Consider the following 24,332-nt stretch of genomic DNA (forward strand, 5'->3'; position numbering starts at 1 on the left):
GTTTAATTTTGTTTTTTTTCCCCACATTTTGACCACTTTTTAAAATTGTAAATTGCATCCCCTGCCTCAAGATGGCTTCCCAAGTACCTGCATGGACCTCTCAGAACTATATTTCCCATCATCCTGACAAGAGAGTCCCATTAGATTTAATTACTTATTAATAAGTCTGAAAAGATCATCTTGAATCTTTATCCCTGCTAGAGAGCCGGAAGATTAAACTTTCTCCTCACTGAGTCATTACGAGCAAATGTTTAGCTATTATGATTTGTCTCACCAACCTCAGGACATTGCTGACTTAACTGTTCCAGTTGCTTGATTCCATTTTCAGATAAACCTTTCAATTGAAACAATGATGGGCTTCTCAAAGTATTTTACTACTTGTTATTCATAAACAAAGGTAATTTATAAGGGTGCTACCAGTTTTAAGTTCCTATGTGTCAGACACATAATTATTGGTGTAAGAAAGATTATATTGTGAGTTCAAATCCATCCTTAAGTAATTTTAATATATTACTGGAAAAACAAATACAGTAAAATAAATTGCTTCACCCTTCTCCCAACATCCAGGCTGTGTTTTGAGTGCCTATCTGAAGTATTTCATAATGGCTACTCTCTTCCAAATTGTACTTTTTTAGCTTGAGGCCCCACTCTTTTTCAGTTCAGTTTTTTTGTTTTTTATAAGTGGTTATCCATCTACCTCAAGGCATAATATTCTTATCATTGCACAAAACCTACCCCATTTCCTTTGATAAGGCAAGGAGTTTCAATCCAATCCATTACAGACCATATTATTATTATTATTATTATTATTATTATTATTATTATTATTATTATTATTATTATACATCCATACACTATAGCAAACAATATAAAATAACATAGTTATCCATCACCACAGACATGCCATAAATTCAGTATTTAATCTTACAGCCCCATTAATGATTTAGACTGGGTAACCACCTCGGGCTAACCAAACATTGTGCAGGTATGGTTAATTACTACCCTGAGAATACAACCACTACTCTTATTAAATTCTAAAATGTCTATTGTTTTGTCTTTAACAAAAGAGCATAAATAACACTGATAACATTTTTACCATCACTGTGCAAGTTTGATGAATTGACTTACTGTATCCTATAAAAGCAATAACATGCTGAAAGCAGCCCTAGAAAGTTGCAATAGTTAGTAAGGAAATATACCGACAAATTACAATAGTACAGTGGTAGGTTTGTAACTTGTTTAAACACCTATCAAAGCCAACAGGAATATACATTGAGCTAAAATATATTACATATAATTATTATGGACTTTTAATAATTTGAACACATACAGTACATTCAGATTCAGATATTGTTTGAATATTGGCTATCGATAACATTTCATTGTACTGTACTTTTAACATTGGTAAATACTTATTGACAGAATGTGTTGTTAATGTATGTCTACATTTCTTTTGTAAAAAAATGTACTTATTTTGATAAAATATTAGTTATTGTTGACTATTAAAGTGATTGTAGGTAGCTAATAAAATGTGGCAGTGGGGGGGGGGGGGGGGGGGGGGGCACAATTACACCCTCCAGGTCCACACATCTCCAGGTGTGTCACTATCTGAAAGCATGGTTTGCAAACAGATTTTATTTAACCTAGTGTAGTAACAGGTATCATGTTTTAAAAATGACTATGTCACTTTTTTTTTTTTTTTTTCACAACACATAAGATGTAAGGTATGAAATTACTAACTTTGTTAGCTTCAATCACTTTAAGTCTGTGGTCTGCAAAATAAATGACATTTGAAACCCCCCTTTTAAGAGTATAAAAGGGTTTTGCATAAAATGATTGCTGTCATTACCAATAAGTCAATTGGGGAAAAAGAAAAGAGCTATCTAAAGGCCTTAGGAAGAAAATTATTTATTATCATAAAGCTGGAGAAGGACACAAGAAGATTTCCAAGCATTTGAGTATCCCATTTTCAAGTATTGTTTCTATTATCAAGAAGTACAAGACTCATGGTACAGTCACAACACTCCTTCTGTCTGGAAGAATGTTCTTTCACCAAGAACAAGTAAAAGAATGGTGAGGAAGGTTAATAACAATCCGAGATTTACTGCCAAAGATATTCAAAGTGAATTGGCTGCAACTGGGACTGAGGTTTCCATTTCAACCATAGGTCGAGTATTGCTTGGTCAAGGTCTCAATGGTCACAGGCCAAGGAAAAACCCACTCTTAGGAAAACATCACAAGGACAATCGCTTAAAGTCTGCAAAACAGCATTTGAATGAGAGATATGGGTTTTGTGGAGTAAGCTATTTCGTCACGCTGATAAATTTCAATCTAATGTATGGTAAAATGGATTCCATAGCACACCAAACGACATTGGTCAATCATCTGAAACCCTCCGCTACGAAACTTGGTTCAAAGTGCAACTGGGCGTTACAACATAACAACGATCCAAAGCACACATCAAAATCTACATCAGAGTGGTTAAAGAAGAATAAAATCAAGGTTCTGGAATGGCCTAGTCAAATTCACAATCTAAATCTGATTGAGAATCTTGAGGTATGAGTTGAAGAAGGCTGTGCAGAAGAAAAGTCCTCTGAATTTGAATGAACTTGAACAATGTTGCATTGAAGAATGGCAAAAAATCACTAAAGAAGCATGCCAAAAGCTCATTGACAAATACCCTAACTGTTTAAAAGAGGTTATTATTGCTAAAACTAGCTAGTTTTAGCAATAATAATGCCTCAACTAGCTATTAATTGCATCTTCCTTGTCAGTGTATGAATACTTTTGAATTATCATTTTTGGAGTTTTGCAAAAAAAAGTTGCTGAAAATAATTGTAGACATCTATTTCCTGTAGCTTTTTTTTTCAAGAAATTTCTAGAAATTATACATTTCCATAGGGGTATGTAAACTTTTGACTACAACTGTATGTGTGTGTGTGTGTGTGTGTTTATACACACACTGTATATACACAGTTGTTGTCAAAGGTTTACATACCCTCTATTGGCAACAATGTTATTTCCCAGTGTATTAAGTGTTATAAATATTGTTTGATACACTATACTTACCACGGAAATGATACCTCTTGTGACTGTGTTGAACACTCATTCATCTTACCAAGTGGTAGTTAAAAATACAGTGAATTAACTGAGTTAAGGCAAAGGGTACCAATATTTATGAATTTACTCCATTGACTTTCATAGAGTTGGAGTCATAAATATTGGTACCTTAATAAACCTAACTCTTCCCAAAGAGTCCTAAACTTTACAATAAGTGATGCAACTCAGTCCTTTGAGTTTCTCTATTTACTAAGGGACAAGCTAATCTTGTTTACCCCAACCAAAACCACTATTCTTTGTTCATGTCGTAACTTACCTTTTAACTTCGCCACTCTTCTCTCATTACTTCATACATCCCAACCCAGAGCAAACTTACTGTGGCCTTTTTATTCCCCCAGATGATCGGCATTTACCAATTACCTGATTAACACACATTAATAATCAGGCCTCTGGCTTCACTACCCTTTTCAAAGATGGAGTGCATTATCCCTCGTTATTAACACTAGGATGTATATTTTTTAATTGTCACATTGCTGTGTAATGTTGTGTAAATAATTAGTACAGTAATACAAAAAAAGACGTATTCACATGTCATTCATATATATATTTTATACATATATAACAAATGTAGGATGGTGGGCCAAAAAAATTGAGAGGGCTTGTGGTTCCCTTAGCAGTAGAATCCTATTAATGTATTCGGACTGATAACATTTTTTATACTATTATTATTATCGGATTCTGCTGAGTCACACACACACTTTTAACTGAAAGTAACATTTTCACCATTCATTTCCAGTTTTTAATAACCATGTGCAAATAATGCCTGAGGAGAAATATCGTGGCTCATGTGAAAAAACTGCCTAGAATTAGTTGCTCTGTGCATTAATGATTCAGACAATTGCTTGCATCATCAATGATGAAGGTTCAGATGATGAAGACATAAGAGTTCTGCGGTTTGGGATCAGATGATACAGACTCCTCAGTCTGATTGATTACGCTTTCATGCTTTCCTGTTATGCTACAATGCATATTTTGGATTTTCTTTTTTTTTTTGAGGACACTGTGAGAGGGCATTTATTATTTTGTGGTTTTTTTTTTTTTTTTTTTTTTCACACTGGTCTCTGAAATTTCTTACTTACAGAGATTATGTAAAGCCCTTTATTTTAGTGGACCAAAAATTTTCGCCCATGGACATTGTTGAATTATTCGTGCGTGAATTTCTTCACCATCATCTCTCAATTCTTTTGTCAAATCTTTTGCAGTAATTCAAGGATTTTGCCAGGCATCTCGAACATTTCTTCTTCCAGATTTTGCAGAAAATCTTCTTCCACACTTGGAGTTAGTTGCAGTAGTTCCTGTTTTCCTGTGTTTGTCAATAATAGCCCACATAGTGCTTTTCGGTAAACTGAGTCTTTCTGCTATTTTTCTAGTAGTTTCTCCTTTTTCATTTAGTTGTATCACTGCCATTTTGAGATCGTTTCTGTAATCTTTAGTTTTAACCATTTTTGTTGCTTTTTTAATCACAAATTTCCAATTTATTTTTCAGCACTTGATGATTATGAATTTATTCTATAATTATCATAAGGTGCTGGTATATAATTTCTATATATATATATATATATATATATATATATATATATATAATGATATATATATATTATATAATATATATAATGTCTGTTTTCACATATATATATATATATGGTCACATATATATTGTAATACTGTCTTTTTAATATTGGTTGTTTGTAAAATGATAACAAATTGCTATGAAAAAGATACAGCAACAGTTTGTTCTGAGACCACTGCTATAACTGTTGTTGAGTTTGGAAATTAATAGGTGCACATATAATTTACAAGGACAAAATGTGTTACTAGCGAGTTGTTAAAGTTTAAAAATACTATATAGGTTTCTTTAAAGGCCAGCTTATCCGAGGCCAGCTAAGTCGTGCCATGACAAAGTCTACTGTGGTAGCACACTCTCTGATTTGTAAATGTAACAAGGTCATTCACCTGCAAAGTAAACATCAATCAAGCATTTTTCTATACACAATACACAGAAATGCGTTATGTTATTCATTCTGCTCACCCATTTGAACATCATGATTAAGCCCAGTTTGTAAGGTTTTGATTGTCGCCGAATGGACTTTTATGTCGTTATGCCATTTTTTTGTAAGAATCATAATTAATTCTAAATACTCTCCTAAAATGTTAATTGTATCCTGCTATGATTTCTCAATAAATGAACAGTCGCTGTACAATTAGCAACACTAACATTGAGCAAACTGGACAGCTGCATAAAAACGGCCAGAAATTACACTTAACAGAACTGTTTGTCCAGCCTCAGCTAACTTATGATTGGACTGCTGCAGAGAAAACACAGGTCTTTAATTGGTTGATCGTATTACTGGTCTGATTTTAGGAACAAGTTAACTGTAACTACCCAACCCTCACCCATAATGATAACAGGCAGAACCCCCCCTCCCCTCTTCATCCTTCTCTCAATCTTCATTTCCATACTTTGATGGTACACGTTGGTTGCTGATATGGCTGTGGAGCAGTGAAGGACACATAACTGTATATGTAAACACACTACCTCTGTCCATCATATCAATACAGTGATAAAACACACAACTGATCCGCCCATCCAGCGTGTGCGGAAGGGGGGGTGGGGGGTTGGGGATCTCTACTATTGTACACTTGTACTATTGTATCTAACTCCAGAGTGGACTGTTACTCTGACACTATTTGAGCCAGCGGTGTGCAGTTATTGGAATTAGCAGTGCGCAATTATTGGAACTAGCGCATCGCAATTATCGCAATTATTAATATATTGGTATATTCAGACAAATTAGGGCTTTCGCCCAATTCAAATTTGATTGTGCTATGTGCATATTGAATGTCCACCTGGAATACATTTGCATCTCATGTTTCTATTTACTGATGCATTACCATATGCTAATAGGACCATGTTAAAGGAACAGAAGGCAGTGTGCTGGACAGAGGTGAGTGCATGTTTCCACAATCGTCTGTTGGGCATGGGAATAAGCTATAAACGTCACTACGATATGCTGTCACAAAGACGGCCGGAATGGGTGGCATCAGACCAAAAGCAGGAAAATAAACAAATAGAGAGGTGGAGTTTGGTGGAGCTGAGCGAATGGTCTCGCTCAGAATTTAATGAATGAACAGACACAGAAAATAAATGGTTGGAACAAACAAAAACACAGGACACGGCACTCGTCGCCAAAACAAAAAGACAAACAAAACGGACTATACAGACAAATACGGTGAGCAGATATTTAACTACTATTCTTATCACAATTACTACCTCCGTTTCCTATCCCGTTCTCCACTCAAACACCCAACCCCGAGTGGGTGAAAACATGTAGCTTTTATGCAGCTGTACCGAGACTCGATTGCTAATCAATCGTTCAATTGGAGTCTCGGTACAACTGCATGCGAATTAATAAAGTGCAATTCCCCGTGCTCACATATTACATTTTACTTGCACATGAAGTGCTGTGCAATCCTTGTGCCTAAATACAAATATACCTTTTAAACACTTGTGTTACACAGACCCGTTTATATCCCGTGTACCAATGACTATACACCAACATTTAACACACCACACACAACATATAACAGAAAATACACACAGGGACGGGCACTTCGTCACATATGCACATGTTATATATGTTATGGAAACAAAAAAGAGGCTTATTGCTTGTATGTTTGCTGCAAATTGACTATGGTGATGCAGTATATAGGTTTGCATCACCATCAACTTTAGGTAAACTGGACTCGCTATATCATGCAGCATTGAGGTTCAATACAAACACAAGATTTAATACTCATCATTGTATATTATACAATTTGGTAGACTGGACTTCTTTGGCTTTATGCAGGTTGAAGCATTGGTATATTCTGGTATAAGGCTATTCAGTGTAAATTATATGAATATACTTATTTAAATGAATACCTTATAGCTTCCCATAGTAACCATAGCCTCAGATTTCATTCTTTTTTGCATTTTAAAATCCCAAATGTGCGTACTGAGGCTGGTAAAGGACCATTTGCTTATTATGCCCCACGGTCCTGGAATTCCAGTCCAAACTAAAGTGGCAGACCCAGATATCTATTGCAATTTAAGAGTAAACTGCATGATTTCGTTACTGAGAGTTGTAATTGTTTTAAATAGTTGACTACTTTTGTGTATTTTGATTATTGTTTTAAATGTGATTTGTCTGTGTCTTAATTGTATTGTTCTTGTTGTCCGATTGACTTGCTGCTACCTGCTTGGCTAGGTCTCACTCTTAAAAAGAGGTTTTAATCTCAATGTGACTACAAGGATTATATATGAGTAAAAATATAGTAAAAGATCCACTAACAAAGTACGCTTGCAGCACTGCCTTCCCCTTTAAGGAACGGGCACAGACTCAACACATTTGCAGGTAGGGGTGTTTTATTTACAATATTTACATCAATGATCAGTTTCTCTCAAAGTTCTCGCCCTGTACGGGTCACTGATTAACTCACTTCTTCAACACTCACTAAGCTACTTCAAGTCCGGGAGATCAAAGCACAGTCCCAGGGTTCTCCAAGGAAGTGAGTTAGTCCGCGGGTAGGACAGGGCAGCTCTCTTTTCCATATAGCAGTCTTCAGTCACAGGTAAATACAGGATGGTCTCCCTCTGCTGGAAGAGTCCTGTAACACAGGCAAGTATAGAACAGGCTCCCTCTGCTGGGAGAGACCTGTAACACAGGCAAGTATGGAACAGGCTTCCTCTGCTGGAAGAGACCTGTAACACAGGTAAGTATCAGGACAGGCTCCCTCTGCTTGAATTGTCCTGGAAAACTGGTGTATGCAGGATTGTACTGACAATGTCCTGAACGTCCCAAGAATAAACAGAGATAGCACAAGTTATATCCAGGCTGTGGAGATGGAACTCCGGCAGCCAACTCCCGATCGTCCGAAGATGCACTTGTATTCTTTCAAGCTTCCACGTCTTGTGTCTGTATTTCTTATAAACAATGCCTGTACATCCAGTCAAGTCTATTCTTTCAGGTTATTATTTAGTCATTTCAAAATGAAAGTAATAAATACCGCTCCGGGTTATAAACACAGAAACTCACACCGCTGTGATGTCAGTGTAGTCCTGCACAACGTTGAAGATCGCGGACTTCAAACTGATACGAAGTACTACTCCTCTAATAATACTCTTAAAAAGAAAATAAATAAATTTCCGCAATTAAAACAAAAGACTACCTCACCAAGAGGGAAAATTACGTTTTTCATAAAACTAAATACTAACGGTATTTTTAACATAACCCGATATTGCTTTACTTTACAATGTTTTATCACAATACTGAAATTATCACGCTACCTTCTTGCAGAAGCCAACAGCCCGTGTTTTCTCCCAAACAACCAACCTCCCTATGGCTCTGCCCTGCTTTCTTTTAAACCCAGAAACCCACTTAATTAATTGGCACCAGGTTCTCTGGGTTGTGTAATTTCTCCGAAAGCACCGCCATTCCTTAAAGGCGCCACTACCCTTTCCTCACAATATATATATACACACACACACACAGATATTGACTGTTGATCTACTAAAAAACTTTTTTTAAAAAAATAGGAAGATATTGCATAGTCGGCAACCAGTTTGGGGTCATACAAATACCAGTATATTTGTGCACAGTTTTTGCAAAGGCTTTGTTGGGCACACAAGCCATCGTCTTATTTATTCTAGATTATAAAACAATGACTTGTGTGTCTAGAAAAAAACTGGTTTTCTGAATAAAGTGTCTAGAAGAGCTAGTATTCCGATGGGTATTTGGTATCACGTTTTCGGAATACTGGTATTCATTGTACTGATGGATTCATACCCTGTTTACATGGCATGGAGTAGCTATTCAAATTTCCCACTATTCCCAATACAGCTGGAATCCTGATAGAACAGGACAACTGGAACAGGTACCCGGATAGCAATATGGGTGCAGTGGCAGGTGCGCGACCTGATAAAAACACTGCATTATCTCCTCACTGTTTGCTCTGGTACTGGGGAATTTAATATGTTCCTCAGTACGTCGCAGAAACGCGGTTATGAACAGGTCGAGGTGGCGGACATAGCTGACTGGGTGATCCCCACTGTATCACCTTCTACCTTCTGGAATTTCCCACTAGCCAGGATACACATACAGACAGTCACTACCAATTGCTCAGACAAGGCATGATTGCGCGGGTTTGTTCTAGCCAGGCCATCATGCAGCATGTGGCATAGATGAGTCGAGACGATACCTGGACACGAATTTGCTCATTTGTCTGACGAGGCCGGTGGGCCCTTTCAACATATCTTTGCCTATGTCGGTGTTGCTGTTGCTGGGTGTGCCTTGCATCATTCACATCGACGGACACGCTGCATGCTACCCACGTTTCCCATTGTTGCCTGTTTGTAGTCAGTGCTGGAATGGTAGTGTGCGCAGAGTTAACGCAGTCCTTTTACAATCCTTATTCTGCCCATCACAAACCTGGTTTTGTGCTTGGCGCATACCTTCGAATATACCAGGATCACGCATATTGTCAGTCACTCCTCCCATATTGCGCAATGCGTACATTTTATTTCTGCACAGCGCAGAATGGATTGTGACGTGCAAAAGGACGTTTCGAATATGGCAACTTGGCACAATTTCGGCACAACGACCACTTGCGATGCGCATACCCCTCTGCACGGTGCGCAAACCTTTCCAATATTGGGTCCATAATGTTTAAACCAAGAGACATTACCTTAACATGTAAATGTATAAAACTGTACTTTAATGAAGGTGTAGTGGATTAGTCCAACCTTTTGCATTAAGCCTTTTCTTAACTGCCAACTGTATTGTTTTACAAAAAACAATAACACTCAGCAAGCGGCAAGTACACCTGAATAATAATAACTGTGGTGACTATTCTCAGGAACTAAATTGGAAACAAAACAACATAACAACAACAGGGCTCTACAGTGCGACTAATTTGATCACATATGCAACAAAAAATGCGACACATAGGCACCACTAGATTTTTTTTTTTAGCTGACAGTATAAAACATTAATAAATAAATAAATAAATAAACCGCAGATCTAAACTCTCACAACTCAATCGTAATGTACTCTGGGAATGTAGTTTATTGGTGTCCACTGCCCATTGTTAATCACACATTAAAAACTACAAGTCCCATACCCCGCCAATTTCACTGATTTATCAGTGTAATGGCTACTCATTTCCAGACAGTTTGAAAACTTGTCATACCAAGATGAGGAAAAGAAAAAATATATACTGTATTAAGCTGGCTCTTTGAGCTAATATATATATATATATATATATATATATATATATATATATATATATATATATATATATATATATATATATATATATATATATATATATATATATATATATATATATATATATATATATATATATATATATATATATATATATATATATATATATATATATATATATATATATATATGGCATACATATATACCATATTTGAATATAATGTAATATTAATGGTTAGACAACCAAAAGTATATATTCACCTTAGTACTGTTTCTTCTTTTTTTATGGTAATAATAACAAGGGTCAAAATTTACATTAAAGAACCCTGCAGAAACATAAGGAAAGTGCACAAGTAAAGCCATATTATACCATTATAATATTTTATTCCTCTCATTTGCTTATGCACTTAAAAATAAAGCCCCTTGACGAACAAAACTAAATTATGTAAAATAGAAAATGTGAATAATAATGATAATGATAATATATGTATTTTATTTTACATAAATTTGCCTTTTAATGATACTACAACTTTTGAAAAGTGTGTTCTACTGCGTTCTATTTCCCATCCTTTACAAACTACTTTTTTATAGTTAAATAATTTCAACTAAACTTCCAAATGAAGTTACAGTAATGTTTTTAAAAATGTAACTATTAATAATAATATAATAAAAATGTATACAGGATACAACTGCATCTGCAAATGGTTTTACAGTTTGAATTTAACTCCATGTTTTATAGCCCTAACTTAAACGATAAAACATCTGTTCAGTTATGGTTTGTACTTAAGTACGCACAGACAACGGTGAATGGGTAACCTATGACCTAAGAGTAAAAATATTAAAATATTAAAGTACATCATAGTGTACATTATGCCCTGCTTTCTAGATGCTTCTGTGAGCTTGGGAAAGGGTATGAATCATAAAAAGATAAGGGTAACCCAGGGCCCCCCATGTATATTGTAAAGTGTTGTGCAAGAGGCAGAAAACACAGAGATGCTTGTTTTGGTTCAATGCTTTTTATTTAGCACGCTCTAGTCCACACGTGTGTTAGCTTCACAGGATACATAGACATTCACAAACAAGATGACATAATGCTGGGCCCAGCCCCTTCTTATACTCTTAGCTCCGCCCCCGTATGTAGACCAGGGGCAGAGTGACACACACATTCCATTGGCCTTCGGTCACACACTTCGGACCAATGGGAACGCACACAGACAGCGTCAATCACATGGTACACACATAAACCACACAGGCAGGCAAGGATTACACAGACACAAAGGTAAACAAAGCAGCAGCAGGAAATACAGAGAGGGTAATTACAGTACACGGAGAGTTACAATGCATTCATTACTACCAGAAAAAAAGCTGTTTGTCTACAGATGTGGCAGTGTAGAGGTTATTTTTAAAAGGGGCAGTTGGGCACCATACAAATCATAGAACATTTTAAACACCAGATTTTAAATACCCAATCAAAAACTATACATGAACATAAAAGCCACATTGCGTAGCAATATTACTTTTATGTTAATGTATAGTTCTACATATTCAGGGAACATTAATCTGGCCACGGACAATAAATATGTGGCACAAATAAACCTCCCCAATAAATGTCTGTTTTAAAACAAAAATAGTCTGGAATCAGAATAGCTACATACTGCAAATCCAAAATTGTTTGTGAGTCTTATTACGCAATTTTTGCGACTGAAAAAATGGCATTTTTGGCACTAATATTATCATGATGTTTTCAATAATTGTATAACTGCTAACATGGTTCACAGGACAACTACACTCACTGTATTTGGTTATAATGTCTTTGTCTGATGTAAATTACTCACAGTCCTGCTGTTTGTAAAATAAACTATTTTATGAAATGAACTCAGGGGGTAGGAAGAAAGAACACACATTTTATTTTACTTTCCCACAGACTGACTTTAAATTATTGATTGCATATTGTTTTGACAAATTCTTTAACAAGCGCTGTGCATGGGAGGTTTAAAAATACTCCACTGATGTTTGTTGGATTTGATTTGGTAAACATAATGAAAAGTTCAAATCAAGAGCTGAAAATAAAATAAGAAAGGGTTAATTTGGTATACCCCGTACTAATTCTGATAGCTTGACCTACTGAATCTGCAGTATTTCTAGCAGTCACATACATACAGCAGGGCGCTAACAAAACTGCCATTTGAAACTGGGTAATCTTGTGCACATTTTACAAGTCCTTAGACTACAACAACTTAAAATTTAAATTGAGTCTTATCATGCCATGTCATCTATGGGTATGTTTATCAAAGCACTTCACAAAATACCAAGAAAACAAATTAGGTGGCAGTGTAAACTAGACCAATCACAATGGCACTACGTCAGTCATGTGACACAAGTAGTTGCAGGCACGGCGAATTCTGACACATAAATCATGGGGATGATTAATTTTCACCAAAAAAATCTCCCTCCCGAACTGTGAGGGTGCTGCGCTCAAAGATAGGGGTGTTCTTGACCGGAAGGGCTGACATCCGGGCACAGCAGAGACCTGAGGTCGCCATTTTGGTAGGTCTGGCAGTATTTAAGGAAGCAGTTTTGGGAAGCTCGCTTTCGAGTGTTTGGAGCCAGATTGTATTGCCTTTGTTGTTTTGCTACCTGTTTTGTGGCTTACCATTTTACAGACTGCAAGGACTGAAAGGGATGACCAGTTCAGAACTGCATGCTTTGCATGGAAAACCGATTGGTCACAGACCCCTGCGCCACATTGCATAACCCTGGCACCAGCTGCACTGAAGGAATATGGTGTGATCTACAGTAAAAAGCACCCATCGTGGGTTGGATTGGAAAGTGGAAGTTGTGACGTAATTTCTATTGCACCACCCACTACATCCTGACACACACACACACATAGCTAGTGCTCAATGGATTTTAAATGTATAAATCGTTATGCTGAAATAACACGTATGTGTTTTGGATGGGCTACATATTACATTATGTGAAAATATAAATCTGTACAGTAGGCCTATACAATATACAGTACAGTAGTAAAATCAAATGCATACCTAGCACACTTTTTTACTTTATCCTGTAGGCCCCTGTTAGCACAAAATAAATCATGCTGCTGCATTGTACACATTGGTACACATTTTAATGTTTTTGCTTTTTTTTTTTTTTTTTTTTTTGAAATAAAAGGGCACAAGGGCCAAAACAAAATGATTTAAACACAAAAAGAAAGACAAAAAGCAAAACTAACAAAAATAACAATTTCCAGGCTGGGCAATGCCTTCACTGGATTTATCAAAATTCAAAAATCATCTACCAAACACCACCAACCTGCTTCCTCAGCTCCCTCCTCCTAAATGAGAAGCAGAGGCCTCCTTTTATGTCAGGTGGCTGGGCGCTGATTGATCGTTAATTAACCTAATCAACCCCAGCCACCTGAACATAATAAACCCAGGCAGGTAGGGGAAATTAACCCCATCCCTGCCAATTTAAAAAGGGCAGAGCTTTGCTCTGCCACAACATCTTACATTGAATTGGATTTTCATATTATTTATTAACATTTCACAAAACATTCATTTAGTGGGTCATATGAGGTTAGCTAATGATAATTTGCAAGGACTGTTTCCAGTATTACACCTGACAAGCTAGAATTAGATCTGTATGCTGTGTTATCTCATCATTGCTTTAACATAAATGAATGCTGCTCCTGGATACAACCACCCACACACAAAAAAACAGATAACTTTTTATGTTTGTTTCTAAAAAAAAAAAAAAAAAAAAACAGGGTTTAACACTTAATAAAACTGACTCAATTATCAGCAAGAAACATTACGATTACCTGAGTAAAAATGCCATTAGAGCAACAAAAGTGATTACCAGCTTGGTCTTGATTTACAGGTTCTTACTCATTACAAAAAGCGATAAAGCCTTGTTTAATTAGTGCATGCACAGTAATCAGGCATGATTAATAATTACCGTCCTTTTACTCTTCACAAGCCATCAGGTTGAGAAGCTTTAAATACGTAGCTTATGTACAAGTAACAGCATTAAAAAGATCAGCCTTTTACAATTAGTTGTTCCTTAGGTTCTGTTGTGACATAAAAAACTTTATTAAAAAAAAAACAAAACCTGTAGTATAGGTATACATTTCTGGTTGCACTGGCAGAAATAACTGGGTTAATACAAATGATTCCTTAACCTACTTGGTAACCACTTTGCAATTACATGGTAGTAGCCTTTTGAACAATACATTCTGTTGCATTGGTACTGTTGTTGCCATGCCAGTACCATTACATTACATGGTTATGTATGCCCTGTAATGTAGAGTGATACCAAATGTCTTTTAATTGACAAATACGGTTTTCACAATACTAGTCCAGAGATTGTTGGACAGCAAACCTTCACCCTCCTAATTACCATTCAGTCTTGTCACAACTGCAGTTGTGGTTCAGGACACACTGGGAAAGCAAGCATAAACAATAGAACCAAGTAGCTTGAAGTAGATGTTGTATGCAATGAAGTTACTGATTCATTGTGGAAACTAGTGTATCTCTGGTGGTAGGAACTAGAGCGAGAGAAGGTAAGTGATAGCAGGTATTAAAACCTAGTATGAAAATGTTAATAATCAATTGTTTTTTTTTTTTTAAATTACTATTTCATGTTTTCAGTATATTCTGTACAGAGCTATCCTTGATGATTTTGTCTATTCATAAAATAATCCAAAGGTATGTATTATAGAGATGATGTGTGGAAGTAAACATCCCAGAAAACTCTAACATGCATTATAAAATTGGAAATGATTACACCAGTCTTCAAAAACTACTTTTTTATATATTGTCTTTTAATTAAAATAAATAAATAAATGAATCACTATCAGTGTCCTCGTTCTGACTTACCTGTTGTATGTACCAGGATATTTTAACTTGGTTAATGTCCAAGGCAGTGTTGTGTTCTGTTTTGTTTTGGTTTTGGTTTTGTTGCCACTGAATGATTCTTTGGCTATTGTAGTAATTCAAGTTGGGCCATCTAGTTTAAAGGACATTGAGAAGTCTAAGTCTAACTATGGCTTCTTGAATAACATAAAGTACATATAATCATTCTTGTGGTATGGGCTAGGACTCAATTATAGGACTTAACTATATGTTAAACTGTAGAAACATATAGGTTTAGCAAATGTTGGATGAGGGATTTCCTGTTTCTCCTTTAAAAACAAGTTGTGCAAATTTTACTTATTTTGAATATTTGAGGAAAAAACTCATTCGAATTCAGCATGTGAAATCTGTTTTTCTGCCTATCTAGAACATTACAATTTAATGTAATATCAGTATCATTGTCTGTTAATATGCCAAGAGAAGTTAATGTAAGTGGGTTCTGTTAGTCTTAGGAGAATTTGGTTAATGGTCAAATTGAACAAATGAGAAATACAAGTCAGTGAGGTGACTAAATTATACGAAGAAAATAAAAAAGAACACCCACACCAGAGGAATTCTGCAATGCAGTTTTAATGGCTTTAAGCAAATGGCAAAAATGAAATTATTTCAAACAGAAAAACAACTGCAGCCACAGGCAGGGGACCACCCTCTATTGGACCTTGACTGTGTCAGGGTAATTGGTGTTACAATTGTTATCAAGGTAACCATACTGTGGCTGGGACTGATCTATCCAGCCAGGCTGTTAACGACTCCACTTTAATTATGTCATTAACAGAACAGCATTTTTATTTATTTATTTTTTATTTTTGTTTTGCATTTCTAAGTGCAACAGCAACAGTGTCAGTTTCCCAACTGTTCTCTGCTACAAACAGCGATGTCACAATGTTTTCTAACTTACACTTTACTATATATTTGTACACATCCAGTAGCTCAACCAGTGTTTCAGAGAGTGAGCAAACTAATGGCCCATCTGGAGGAGCATCATAGGAGTTTGTGAGAGGGAGCGATGATCTGGGCCACAGATTATGCACCCAAGATTTGAGGCCAAACAAAAGAAAGCAAAGATGCTGCAGGTTTCAAAACTGAAATTAGGTGTGTTGTATTATTTGAGCTCCAGTGATAAATAGATTTGAGATTTAAGTGGTAGTAGCATTCCTGTGTCTTATTACAAGGTAAAAATGGAAGTTTAATTATTACCAAGGAACACAGTCACAGCAATGTCATTATCACTATATTAATATAAAATGTAATTAATTTATTTACCTCTGTAAGTCTGAAATTAATTTATATAAATGTGCATATATAACATAAAATCCAAGGGAATCCAATTAAACAATATTTAAAAACCATTCTGTTTCAATTGTTTCTTAATAGCTATAGTTAAGTGTCATTGTCTGATGTATTTTCCATTAACACAAATGATGCAAACTGTAGAGTAAAGGGCTTTGATTAATGAAGGGCAACATGTCTATAAAAGCTAACACATGTGAAATTGGTCAAACTGATAAATCAAAGGGAAAAAGTATGTGAGAACTGCAACAAAAAAAAAATCTTGGCTGATTAAAAACCTCACAGAAAAACCCCAAAAAACAATATGTCAGATCCATTAATATGTTGCTACTGTTCTCCTTGCTCTTTAAGAAACCAGATGACAAAGTCAGTCATCAACGTTAAAAGGTTACAGAGAAAACTTTGAAATGAACAGAGTTTACAAACAGCAGTAAACAAGAAAAGTAATTTTCATGTAATGGATGTTCAAGGCCAAAGTAAAATGAAGTCTGGTGCTTTGAGTATAATCATTAGAGGAAATTAGGCAGCATACTGCCAGAGATAGCGTGGGACAGAAATGCAAAGCTGTCATTCACTTCCCAGAGATCTGGGCTGCCCTTATCACAAATAAAACAAGTTTGAGGACTTCTGCTATGCACTAGTGAACTGCTATCTTCGCCATAGATCAAGACAGATTGACAGCATTGTCAGTGTTTATTAAAAATTGACCTTTATTAAAGAAACCTGGATGATCAATTGCCCTCCATATAAATAAAGACTGAGGTATTGTTGGTGAATCAGGGCATAGAAGTTTGTTGAAATGCACAACATGTTGTACTGTTGCACATAACGTAGTAATTACTGGGTCATTGCATGAAAACTATATTGTTATTGATATTTTGTATTTTGAGTGCACAGTTATACAATGTATTTACATGGCCACTATTGCTACCTGGTAATGTAAGTGCACTCAATGGGAAAATTCACTTTGCAATCCTTTTTTGCTTGGTAACACCAGTCACCACAGTAAGTACTTACCAAGTAATTTAAAAAGTGCTTAATAGTTACAATGATTGCATTGTAGTCACTAGTTACTAAATATGTGTCTTGTAATAACTATTTTGTAGTGGAACTAGTGCAAATGTTGTTTTGGCATGATTTTTAGAGCTAAAAGTTTTTGCACTGGAATGCAATTTCGGAGCCATGCTTTGCGTCGTCTTTTAGGGCTAGCACTAGCGCCAGCGCCAGAGGTTGGCATAACCGTTGAGGCGTGGCATCATTAACATTTCATTGTGAAGTGATTTTGATGTGGCACAAAGCCGACGCTCAGTGCTGCATTTGTGTTTTGAAAGAGACATCTCAGGCAGACTCTTTTGGAGTGCAATCATCATCGCCGGGGGTAGAAGGAGGTGAAACGTAGAGAAAAAAGAGATGAGGAACGTAAAGACAAAACTAAAGTATATATATATGCACTCCTCGCTCCCCCCCCCCCCCCCCCCCCCCCCCGCCCCCCCTGGGGGCGGGGAGGGACCAATTTATTTAATAATGTCTACAGAACCCTGTGTATTTTATATTTTTTTCTATCTAACTTAATTCCATCATCAATCAAAAACATGAACATTGGGCTCTATTCATTAATAGTTGTTGTTTACTATATGCTTTTACTATGCATTTATTAAATGAAATAGACAATTAACGCTTTTGCCAGTGGTTTTTAATGAATTGCATAGGTTTACAATGAATACATGAATAAATAAATAAAAAACTTGCTGAATACATATGCAATTATTTTAAATGGTAAGGGATAGAAATATATAAGCCAGTTACACAATTTTGTGTAGCCAGCGCAAGTTTTAAGTAGCCTAACAATTCTTTACATTTTTTTCACTGTTCACATTATATATATTGTAATGGAACCGTTCTCACTCACGTTCGTTTGCCCCTTTAAAATAAGACCCAATTCACAAAACTTGACATTTTAGCGCTTATGTGCACGTTTAATAATACACAAATAAACAAAAACAAAATAAACACCTAGCTCCTTTGGAGCACTGACTGCACACTTCAGGAACTTACCTAAACAGTTAAGCTTTTTGCCTGTTAAAACTAAAACACACAGTTTAACAAAGTACACACAGTACCTCTCCTGTGACTGCTTCGCAGCAGGGCACATACCTTCCTGCTTCCTTCTACTCAGCAGCCCTGAATTAGCAAACTGTGAGGCTTATATGTCCCACAATAACAAGTGTGTGCAGCTGGCTCTAATTTATAATTCTCATGCCAACTGCCAAAACAATTAACAAATAATACAATTAAATAAATGAGCAATTGCACATGTTCTAGCAGGGAGGCTTTTAACCCCTCCCTGCCTTGTTATATATATATATATATATATATATATATATATATATATATATATATATATATAATATATATATATAAAGTGATATATATACACAAATGCTGTGATTGGGTGTGTGTTACAGACACTAAAACGAGGAGGAAGTAAGAGAGAGAGAGAGCACATGCCAGAGTGTGTTTGTGTATATATATATATGAGGGGAAACTAATTATTGAGCAACCTCCATCTGAAGATACTGCAGCTCTGTGAGCAGATGATAATTTGTGTTTGTTCCTCCGCCAGACATCGCTGAACCGTTTTTGGCACTCTTGTGCAGTTCTTCTGTCTGCGAGTTGCTTGTGTGCTTCCAAATTCCACTTCATGCTGCTACATAGTGCTAGCGATGCTTCTCCTTTTTCTCAGTTCAAAACTGCTGAGCGTAAAACAATGTAAAACATTTAGAAATGATAAATAACAAAAGCAATATAAGTAAAACATTATGATTAAATACCAATAAAAAAACACAAAAATATGTTTTAGTTTTTACTCTGTTGACTCTTTATGGCAAAACTGTATTGTCACGTTACTCATTTACAACTACAGTGGGGGGTGAAATTTGGCCTGACTGAGAGACCCCCCCATCTGTAGATAATGCAGCCCGGCGAGGAGGTGATCATTTGTGTTTACAAAAATACAGAGCTAGCGCTGCTTACTCTTTTTTCAATTCAAAATTGCTGAGCATCCTGGCACAAGCGCAAACAGCTTCTGAAAGGGAATGTTACTGACCCACGATTGGTCAGCAGATTTCACCTCCCACTCGGCAGTGATTGGTGTAGCATAAATACATTGTGTCAGATTACACTTGCGACAGGCCCTAGATTTCATAAAAATCATTCTCCTGGGACAGACCACACCCTGCAGCACGACTGCATTGCCCCTGTGTTATCAAAATCATGCCCCTTTTGGACAACCATGCTATAATTAAACAAGCACTTCTAACAGAATGTTGGTGTGATTTTAGCATATTCCACTCTAATTTCCGGCCTGTAAGATGTCAATGTTCTGTAATAATGTTTATTTTTTTGTTAGAATTGTGAAGCTATTTACATAAATTGCAATATGTATTGAGAGATGCACATACCATGCACAGTCCATTTCATTTAAAGTACCCGTAAAGGTCATTCTTCAATTAGGTTAGCCTGGTTATGTGTGCCAAAGGACAGAAAAATTGAAAATGCAGGAATCTGTGAGATTGAAAAGTGTCTACTGTCAAAAGCTAAGATTGCTTGTTTTTCTCTTTGGCTTGCTTGAAATTGGCTTTGTGTTTGCCATTTGTTTTCTATATAGCCCTTTGAGGTGAACAACTCCTATCTTGAAATGACTGTTCCCTTTTTACTGACCAGGCAGATACATTGTGTACCTGCTGGTTAAATGCCTGTTTTGTGGTGTACACAGATATAAATATAAACATTCAGACAATTGCTGAGCACATCACATCTAGCAGTGAGTATTTTCAAATGAAAAAGGCTGAAAGACAAGCTGGGAAATTAAACCTACTGCATCTTCAAATGTGTATTATATATTTTAGGACCCATTAAGCAATACAATCATTAAAATGATGTCACTGGTTTTTAGAGGTTTCAAAATATATTGCTTGTCTAGATTGCATACAGAAAATACATTTCTAACTTGATTATCTTAAAATTAACATTTTACTTTTTTTACCTTCTTTTTCTTCTTCATTATTATTATTGTTGTTGTTGTTCTTGTATGTATAGTTTTCTTCCTGAATTTCACACTTCTATCATCTGACTTTTACTCTAGATATTTATAGATCACACTGTTTTACAATGCTGGAAACCAGCAATGAGTTATATTATTATTAAAATAAAAAGAAAAGAAAACTAGTTTTAGTTTTGTACCCTTAGTTTGGTTCGGGGGGGTGGGGGGGCTAGATCTAGGGCTCCTCTCCGGTTACATCCTACCAATCTGTCAATTAATCTCCCTATTTAAGCCCTGGGTTGCACTCTATTTTTGTTTACTTTTTTTTTGTTTTCCTCCATCTTCCCCTCCTCCTCCACTACGGTCCCTCTCTGGGAGCTAGTGAAGCTTACTTCCCAACTTTAGAGGCCCAGCCGCGGTGGCCTTGCCCTCAGCCAGGAAGGTTCTCCTTGAGCCAGAGGGGACCACCGGCCAAATCTAACACTCTCTTGATTCCCTGTTCTCTATCACTGTAGGTTCCCCTTGGGGGGGGAGTAATGGTTGCTTCCCAGCCTTCGAGGCCGATCAGTTCGGTCTCACCTCTACGAGGATGGCTCTCTGTGAGCGAAGGGGAAACCCTGTACTCTTTACTAACTATCTACTTTCATCTGTGCCAGGCTTCCTCTCCGAATACCCCTCCTTTGCATGTCTTATTCGTTCTTTTCAGCCTTTCTGTATCCTCTCATGGCTCTGCTTCGGAGGTCTGGCTGCGCCAGTCTCCCTAAGCATATGAAATCCTTGTAAGCCGAAGAGACTTCTCTTTGATCTTTCCACTGTCCTTATGTTCATTTCCCCTTGGGGGAAGTAACGCTTGCTTCCCAGCCTTGGAGGCCAATTAGCTCAGTCTCACCTTCACAAAGGCGGCTGCCCGCAAGCCAAGGGGAAATCCTGTCCGCTTTCTAAAGTCGCAGCACATAATTCCTATTTCAAGTCCCAGAGTTTTACTCCATGCGGCCCTTGCTCCTGTTTTGTGAATTATTTAGAATTATTTAATTATGATTGAGTGAGTTTGAATTGTATTAGTATTGCAGTCACAAAATATTGCATGAGGGATAAAAGTATATTCTAAATTTGACATGTAACAAACTCCACTGAGTTTGAGTCAGACAAAAGTGAGAGGCAGTTATATATTTTAAAAGAAGTTGAAGACAAAGCATTGTCTTGTGTGATCATCTTAAGCATTTCTAAGATATCACTGAATTAGTCTGCCAGTTCATGGGTGCAATGAAAACACAATACTGACATCTTTAGATGAAATAACACAAAACTCACATTTCAATCTCCCTAAATCCTAAACTGAAGGTAATCTTAGATAGCAATACCAAAATGGGATGCTGATGGTCAAGTTACATCAAAGCTGGTGAGAGAGACTGTACTTGAATGTGGATAGGCTAAAAAAAAAATCTCCTTACATCTGCCCCTGTGTATTTCTTATCTGTCAGGGCGAAACACATCTCAATATGATTTATTCTATCACAGAGTGAATGATTGCCTCTTTGGTGCCAGCATTCTGCTTAATGTTTCATACTATGCCTTTGTAATAAGGGTTGTTTTCTCATTGTGTCTTACTCCTCTGTGCTTTTCTTTTCTTGCCCCGGCTTCTTCTTGATTAATCTGAATGTTTTTCCAGGTATTCTTACAAGTTCAAGACTGACAGCCAAAACAGCTTAAGTGAACTGAATTATGTAGCACATTAAAAAATAAGCAAGTGTACACAACTGATTTTTCTCTTCTCCTTTAGCTTGAAACAGTCAAAAATAAATTCCTTCTTTCTATCTTTGCAATTTATGCAAAATGTGTAGTCCCCAAGTTGCTCACCTGGCAAAGGCATGGGTGAGCGCTGGAAACAGTCAGGGGATTGCAGGGTCATGACTTGGCCATGCAACGTTATCAGTCTTAGCTGGGGATTCCAGCGAGAGCGTTGCATTGGCTTTGGCTCTCCCACAGGTTAGAGACACAAAATTGCCATGAAACTGTTTCTCCTTATTGTAATGAGGTCAAGAGGTCACCTGCAGGGCTGGCCTTTGTCCTCCAGAGGCTGGTAGCTTGCTGTTATCCACTTGCAAGCTCCTCTTGAGCTGGTGGATGAATATAATAGTACATTACTTATACAACTAAAAGTATGTTAATCTGCTAGGTATTTGATTTTATAGGCTTTCAGAAGGGTTGTCACACTGCAAGAAAACATAATTGCTATTGGTAGGATGTAACCATTTGCCACTTGAATATTTGAATATATTGCTCTAATTCTTCAATTCTTTGTTGCGTGGACTTGTGATGCAATGGTTATGATTTTCACAAACCAAAACCGATATTTGCATTAAATTCCAAACCAAACATTATGACAAAAGACAAAACTGAACCAAATGGTTCAGTTTTGCGATTAAGATGCAATGGTTATGATTTTCACAAACCAAAACCGATATTTGCATTAAATTCCAAACCAAACAACCAAAACCACATCTTTTTTGTACAATGAAAAAGCATTGGCTGTTTCAGCACGAAGCCAGCAGCATTTTTGGGAGCTCATTGCAGTCTTTGCTGCATATAGACAGTTAGTATTAACATACCTTAGTAATTGTAATACGGCAACATAAATAAAGACTTATGACAAGACTTACTGATTTATTCTGACAGCCCTCCGTAGGGGTAACCGTAGTTTCATATTTAGTCTCAGTGTTCAGATGTCTATGGCTGTTTTCATATGCAAACATTCAGCTTGCGTACCCTAACTTAAACCTTTTGTTAAAAAAAATGCCTCCTAGAAAGTGAAAAGAGGAATCTAGTACTTTTTGAGTTAGAAAAGTTGAGTGCGTCATGTCTGTTAAATTACTCTTTGTAGACCTAATTACAAATTAAGCAATGATGCTAAACTGACCAAAACAGCCAAATGCAAAAGTTTTGAAAGAAAATATTAGTTGAGGTCCGGAACCACTGTGAAACTAGACTAAATCGGCTGAAGCTAAACGAAAGGGATATTGCAGACAGATATCTTGAAATTGTTTTAAATGAAATGTCGCATTATATCGGCTTATTGACCAAATCCAAGTGTTGACGGCCTCAACCAGAGTCATATGTATCTATTGTAAATCACCTGATCTACAGTTCTACTGAGATGCGATTTGCCATTTACAACCAACAGTGCAACACTGTGGGGTACCAAGAAAATTATCAATAACAATACATTACTTTATTATTTATCGTGTTGAGTTGTATAATACATTGGTATAAGTAATGCGATAACACCGTATTGAGCGTATTTGCCACACTTAAAATAAAAATGACATGTGTGTAATAATGTTATGTCTCTTTCCCTTGGCTGCACAAATGGAGTTTGGTTTTTCGGTTTTAAACTTTCATTTCAGTTTTACTGAAAGAGGTGATAAAAGACTGAACCAATCATAACCAACATGCATCCTTAGCGTGTACAATTGTGTGGATACTCTATAAATGGAGGAGCGGTGTACAAGCTCAGGGGCTAACAAGGTTGCTCTCCATAAGTACAGAAATAATTGCTTTCCAATTTACATACTCAAAGATTGATTCCCTTGTGCATTAGGGTAATTAATCATTACCAGAAGCCTTGGATGAATAAACCAGTGAACACATTGATTAAAAGCAAAACATTATTTGAAAAACAGATGTGTATTTTTTGTACTA

At 36.5% G+C, this 24,332-nt stretch overlaps 1 protein-coding gene across 1 annotated transcript in view; it reads left to right on the plus strand.

The window, feature by feature from the left end:
• The window catches only part of LOC121316409 (gamma-2-syntrophin-like), a 150,122-nt gene that overhangs the window by 24,106 nt on the left and 101,684 nt on the right, over positions 1-24,332 (plus strand). The window lies entirely within an intron of this gene.

This window comes from Polyodon spathula, chromosome 5 (genome assembly GCF_017654505.1).
Source record: "Polyodon spathula isolate WHYD16114869_AA chromosome 5, ASM1765450v1, whole genome shotgun sequence".
In the NCBI taxonomy this organism is placed as follows: Eukaryota; Metazoa; Chordata; class Actinopteri; order Acipenseriformes; family Polyodontidae; genus Polyodon; species Polyodon spathula.